The sequence below is a fragment of the Babylonia areolata genome, chromosome 3 (genome assembly GCF_041734735.1).
Source record: "Babylonia areolata isolate BAREFJ2019XMU chromosome 3, ASM4173473v1, whole genome shotgun sequence".
NCBI lineage: Eukaryota > Metazoa > Mollusca > Gastropoda > Neogastropoda > Buccinidae > Babylonia > Babylonia areolata.
In genome coordinates this window covers 24,346,702-24,354,201 of record NC_134878.1, presented here as the reverse complement: position 1 = coordinate 24,354,201, position 7,500 = coordinate 24,346,702, and positions in this window count along the sequence as shown.

Sequence of the window (7,500 nt, the reverse complement as noted above, 5' to 3'; positions counted from 1 at the left end):
TGGTGATGTTTCTACTTCACGTTAAAAAAAAAAATGCTGTGCATTATGTTCTTAATACCAGCACAATGTGATCTTCACCTGCTGTTTGTTGTATCTTCTTAAGTTCAAAGGTTTTTTCTGCTGTGGTGAGCCTAATATTTTTTCAAACATATTTTGATCCCTTCTTTAAGCGTTATTAATCACGTGTAATTATGCACATACGATTCAAACACATTCTAATTCTTTCTTTTCACGTTGTTAAAACGTGTAATTCTGCATATACGATTTCAAACACTTTTCAATTCTCATTTAACGCTATTAACTCGTGTAATTATGCACATACGATTTTTGATGCTCAGTACACATGATGTAGTTCTCTCTCTGTGTCTGTCTGTCTGTCTGTGTCTGTCTGTGTGTCTGTCTCTCTCTGTCTGTCTGTTTCTCTCTCTCTCATGTGATCATTTAAAAAAGAAATTCTGCTTTAACAGATTTCACTGTATGTAGTATTTTTTTGAAGTTTCAGGATCTATATACTGAAAAGAAACCAGAAAAATTCGTCATTTTCAATGTAAATGAAACTGAAAATTTAATTCTGTGTATTTTTGTTCATACATTTTTTTATGAATACACTGGATTGGTCTGAATCATCATATGTCAGGCAGTGCAATATTCAATATTTTTTTTTTATTCTCCCTAAATGTTAACCGAAACCTTTCTACTATTGCTACACTGTGAAATCAATTATCGTCTTTTTGAAATAGGATTCTATTTCGGTTATTACTTGTGATGTATTATATGTACATATGGATGTGTGGATTTTTCACAAATTTTGTCTACTATCCTCATTGAATTTTTGATAAATAAAATAACGATTTGAAATGAATTGTTTCTGTGCTTTTCCTCGTTCTCTCTTCTTCGTAATCGTCTCTTGCGTGTAATTAAGACTTCCCGCCACTTTTTATTTTATTTTTATTAGTATTACTTCTAGAATATGGAAGAAAGGTGGCAGAATGATTAAGACGCTCAGCTGCCAATACAGAGAGTGCGTGAGGGTGTGGGTTCGAATCCCGCTCTCGCCCTTTCTCCAAAGTTTGACTGGAAAATCAAACTGAGCGTCTGGTCATTCGGATGAGACGATCAACCGAGGTCCCGTGTGCAGCACGCACTTGGCGCACTGAAAAAGGACCCATGGCAACGAGAGCGCTTGTCCCATGGAAAAATTCTGTAACAAAAATCCACTCTGAGAGGTACACAAATTTAATTATATGCATACACTCAAGGCCTCGACAAAGCGCATCGGGTTATGCTGCTGGTCAGGCATTTGCCTATCAGATGTGGTGTAGCGTGTATGGATTTGTCCAAGCGCAGCGACGCCTCCTTGAGTAACTGAAACTGATCTGAGCAATGCCATGCTTCCAAAGCATGAAATAATGGATGAATTCTATCATTTACGCCCAAGTGCCTTCGCACATGGTTGTACGTGTGTATGTCTCGCCTCCTCACCTCCCCCCCCCCCCACGTCCACCCTGGCCCGGGCGTCATAATTGCTATTTATGGCCGATGTTTAATTTATCTTGTTTATTTTAATTTTTTTTATCAATTTATTAAAGTCATTCGACCAAATAAAAGTCACACACACACACACACACACACACACACACACACACACACACACACACACACACACACACACACACAGAATTAGACCGAAAATATGACGTAGAAAATATATGAACAAACTTATTCTCTGAAGGTAATGTATTAAACGTACCTTTTTCTCCCTAACCCTCGATAACAAACTGTGAAGAAAAAAAGGGGTGAGAGAAATGGACTGAGGAAAGACAGTGATACGGAGAGAGAGAGAGAGAGAGGGGGGGGGGGGGTGAAGGGAGGGAGAGGGGGACAGCAATAGAGACAAGGAGTCTGTTCTTCGGTCTCCCCTTCCAAAAATCGCCCCCAACAAATTCTTTAATGGCGGCAAGTAGCTGTTTTACAGCTGCAATACCAAGGGGGAAAACTGATCTCATGTAAGCTCCAAAAACGAAAACTAGCGAAAAAGAATAAGGGGGAAATTACAAACAACCGAAACACAAGCACACAAACACAGACACACTCATGCGTTAAAACACCCTACATTTTTCTCTATAGAAGAGTTGACTGAGGGAGAAGAAGAAGAAGACAACCTTTCTGTGCAAGATCACTGACTCCTTGGCAAGACCTTCAGAACATCAGATAGACACACATACACACATGTGGCAACAACAACAACAACAACAAACACTCCTGTGATAGAAGAAGGGTGTAGTTGTGTGAGGATGGGGGTGTGGTAAAAAAAACAACAACAACAGAAAGCATGGCGGAAGGGACAGCAGACTGACTTCACGAGGAAATGGTTATCACCGACCTTCTTGCGATTAGGACACGTTTCCTCCCTCACACACACACACACACACACACACACACACACACACACACTCACTCACACACACACTTACTCACTCACACACACACACACACACTTAATCACTCACACACTCACTCACACACACACTTACACACACTCACTCACACACACACTTACACACTCACTCACACACACACTTACACACACACTCTCTCTTTCCCCCACCCCACCCCCACACTCTGTCTGTCTGTCTACGCACGCACACATACATGTACGCACTCTCTCACATCCCCACAGCCTCACTCTTTCACACACACACACACACACACACACACTCTCTCTCTCTCTCTCTCTCTCACTCACTCACACACTCACTCACACACACACGCACGCGCACATGCCTCCTGTCTACCCCCTCTCTCACACACACATGCGCGCACGCTCACACACACACACGCACGCACGCGCACATGCCTCCAGTCTACCCGCCCCCCCCCCCCTCTCTCTCTCTCTGACACACAAACGCACGCACACACATGTCTTCCTCTCTTGCTGTAAATCTCTCTCTCTCTCTCTCTCTCTCTCTCTCTCTCTCTCTCTCTCACACACACACACACACACACACACACACACAGTCACAAATAATTCCTCCATTTTTTGTCTTTCCGTCTGATATCACTCAAAGAGGAAATACGCAAAACTGAATATTACTGTGTCAAAGAGCACACCAAGTAACTCACTGCAGCTACTACTACTACAACTTCTATGTCAAAGAGCCCATACTATTATCACTACTGCTGCTGCTACTGCTACTACTACTACTTTTACTACTACCATTACTACACAAGTGCCTAAGCCTGGGTATGATCCAGCAGTCGTCATGAATCTGGGATTCAAACTTGTGCATGCGAATACATGCAAGGGAGGGGTGAGGGGGGGTTATATAGGGGCGTAAAACTGAAAGAAAGGAAACAACAACAACAAAACGGCTATACACCTTTGTTGACCTGGGACTTGGGAAAGAAGCTGATCATCTTAAAACCCAGCGAACACCACACACACAACAAAACAACGACAATACTGATAATACATTACTTACGAGCCGGGACTGGAACCCAGAACTGCAGGGTCTGACGTTTTAACCACGCGGAACCTGACACTGACTAATTTGTGAGCAGGTTCTAATCCGACAAAGTTTTATGGGTATCTTAGTCAACTGCGATTATGTTCACTGATGTCTTTTCGGATTGGAAGTAGTGTGAGGATTTTTTTTTCCAATTTGTTTATCCTGCAAATCATTTCAGCTGCAACCTATCATCATGACTTCATGGTTTACTGAACTCATTAAGATCATCAATCAGACGCAGGATTGTTTATACCGTGTGTTGGGTATGCTCCATGCACGAGGGGCAACGGCCTTATATGAATGTATGATAGTCGTGTTCGACTATGACCATCAGAGCAGCGGAGGAGGCAACTGCTGTCCCGACTATCTGGGCTAGAATTTGATTATAGTGGAGAGTGTCTTGCCCAAGGTACATCCCCACTCTCTCGGCCAAGGGTTTTTTTAGGTCAGTCGGCATTGGGATGGTTTCCAAAAGCCAACCATCCCTACAAGGCTGCAGCACTAAGAGCCAGTGAAATTTTGCCTCCTAGTTTGAGAGTCATAGTCCTTCACAGAAGACTGAAGTGTAAATGGTTTCCCTTTGCAATAGAGAAACCATTGATAATACATCTCTCACTTTGCTGTTGGCCCAACTGTAAACTTATGTCAATCTGTGATATAAGCTGAGTGTTGGGCACATCAGTATTGTGTCATACACACCAAAGAAACCAACTTTCGTCACAGATTGACAATGACTCTCAAACTAGGCAAACCATCCATTCACCATATCGCGCCGTAAACAGGAAGCGCGGAGGCTAAAAGAGGTGATCGCGAACAGCACAGTTTGCTGTGGAGCGTTGCTGTTCAGAGTCGTTGTCGGGTTTCCAGTCCAGACCAATCTGGTGCCCAAACAATGCAAAACGCGGCCACTCCATCGCGCTTACTCGCCCCTTGATTAATTCTGTGTCGCTTTGAGGTGGTGCTGGACATCCCCCCCCCCCTCAATCCCTCCCCCCCTCCCCCGCCATTCACCTCCCCTCCCCCCTCTATGACTCTCCTCACACTCTCCTATAACAGTTTCACCCCTCCCCCCGAATCCCACCTCCCCTACTCCACCCCCATCCCCCGTTGTCCGTACAACCTGTGAATGTCACTGATGACCAAACAATCAGGGCAGAGAATGCCTCCTACAAAGTTGACAACCTCCAGCCTGACAACGGAAGTTGAAGCTGTGATGCATGCTGTCCAGTGGCTGGCATCCATTCGTGTGCCTGCAAATCAACACCCCACGATTTTAACTGACTCAATGAGCCTCCCACAAAAAAGTTGAAAGTGGAACGGGAACTCCTGAGTGGCATGAGGCAATGCACAACACCTGGATGCAAAAGCTTGCAGGTGTTAGGGGAAATGAGCAAGCTGAAAGGCTCGCTGGTAGCGCAACAACTACTAGCGATCTACATCTGGGAAAATCTGCAATCTAAATTAAGAGAAATAAAAGAATGCCTCAAAAACCAGATAGGAGGCCATCACACCATCGATGACAGACAGAGGGAGCGGCTGTACGTCTATCATGAAAGAAGAGCAAGAGGAGTTACGAATATTGACATCATCTCCAAGCCAGTAATGCGCGGATTTCATAATGAAGCAAGGTCTGTCTGTCTGCTCATGGCCGAAGATATCTTTTCCCACCCCTTTTGCTGCACTGTTTTTTGTTGTTTTTTAGTCACCACAGCGGCAAAACTGTGGCAGCATGTGTGTGCGTACGTATGTGATGGCACGTATGTCATGGGAGCTGGTGTGTGTGTGTGTGTGTGTGTGTGTGTGTGTGTGTGTGTGTGTGTGTTTATGAGTGGGGCCTGAGTATGTACGTTTGTCGCAGCCTCAGGGTTGCTACCTTTCACTGATGATACTTCAATGTATTTGCCTGTTGAATGATTTTATTTTCATTTTATGTTTTGTTTTTTTTTTGTTTTTTTTGTGTGTTTTGTTTGTTGTTGTTGTTTGTTTGTGTGTGTGTGTGTGTGGGGGGGGGGGGGCGCTTAGAGTTGACTTCATCAAGATTTTGCGCCTTATAAATATTATTATTATTAGTAGTAGTAATATTTTTATGTATTCATCTTTTTTTCCTCAAGGCCTGACTAAGCGCGTTGGGTTACGCTGCTGATCAGGCATCAGCTTGGCAGATGTGGTGTAGCGTATATGGATTTGACCGAACGCAGTGACGCCTCCTTGAGCTACTGATACTGACACTGTTTTACACAAACCTGGGATGGGCCCTCAAGGCCTGATCAGCCCGTTAGGTGAGGCAATCGGCTCTGCTTTGTTTTGTTTCGTTTTGTTTTTAAAGCAGATGTGGTGTAGCATTTATGGATCAGTCCGCACTCTTTGACACTGACCTCCTTGAAACTGAACACCGGAGTCATCCATACTGCCCACTGCACTGACGTGCGAAATTTAGTTGGGGGGATGGGGGGTGGGGGGTGGGGGGCATCTGGTGGGGAGGAGGAGAGAAAGAGGTGGTGGTGGTCGGGTTGTGGGAGATGTGGGTTGGTGGTGGGTGGTGGTGGAGGTAGATATCCGTGTCCGTGCTCTTCTTATCGGATTACGGGCCCTTTGACGGCCGAACGAATCCCCCCCCCCCCCCCCCGCTCTCTTTCTCTCTGTTTCTGTCTCAGTCTGTCTGTCTGTCTCTCTCTGTCTGTCTCTCTGTCTCTGTCTCTCTGTCTCTGCATTCCGGTGCAGTGGGATCAATAATAACAGAGCGATGGGTCTGGGATCCTGACTGGAAAAGCTGTTGGATACCTTTTGTCTGTACAAGTCTCGGGCCCATTTCGATATGTATGTATGTATGTATGCCGCCCTTCACTATGTCAGTATCTCTCTGAGCATGTGTACGTGAGAGAGAGAGTAAGGGGGGGGGTGGACGAGAGAGAGAGAGAGAGGTGGGTAAGAAAGATAGGTGAGGGAGAGAAAAACAAAAAACAAAAACGGGGAGAGAGAGACAGAGAAATAGAGAGAGGGAGGGAGAGAGAGAGAGAGGGAGAGAACAAAAGAAAGAGAGAAACAGAGGGACAAAGACAGACAGAAGTACAGAAACACAGAGAGAGACTGAGACAGAGCGACAGAAACAGAAACAGAGAGACAGAAACAGAGAAACAAAGACAGACAGAAACAGAGAGACAGAGAAACAGACAGAAACAGAAACAGAGAAACACAGAGAGAGAGAGAGAAACGGAAACAGAGAAACAGAGAGAAGAGACAGAGACATACATACATACATACAGACAGACAGACAGACAGACAGACAGAGAGACACAGAGAGAAGGAGAACCTGCATGCTTTTCTTTGCTATCATCCTCTCTTGTTTCTCTTCTTTCTTCAACGCACACACTGTTGACATTGACACAGGCAGACAAAAACAACTGACAAAACTTGAGAAAGTCGTGAGAAATGGGACTTAAAGCTTTTGATGCATCATACCTGGAAATCTTGTTCTGTGCATGCACACAAGATAGCTGATGTAAAACTGAAATGGTTTCAGCTGAAAATAATATACCGATGTTTATGTACAAAAAATGTTTTAAAAGAGATTGGCTGTTACTGATAATAACAACTGTAGTTTTTGTTGAGAACACAAAGACAGTATTGATCATGGTTTTTTTTTAAATGTAATTACGTGCAAATGTTTTGGAACGCTTTAACAGACTTGATAAAAGAGAGATGTGTAAACGCAGGAAATTTAAAGTTAACAGAGTCACTTGTGCTATTTAGACATGATGTGACAATAATAACTGATGCTGTTTTGTGTTTTATAATATTGTTTGCAAAATATTACTTATATGTATGTAAAACTGAGGACAGCTTTCCACAAATATCAGTTGTTGTTTTTAACAAATTAAAAACTCGATATAGAATTGAAAAATATAATGCATACATTAACTTTAACCATGTCATTTTCTCTACCAGATGGCGGCCTTACAAATTATTGATCAGAAATGATTAGTAACCTGTT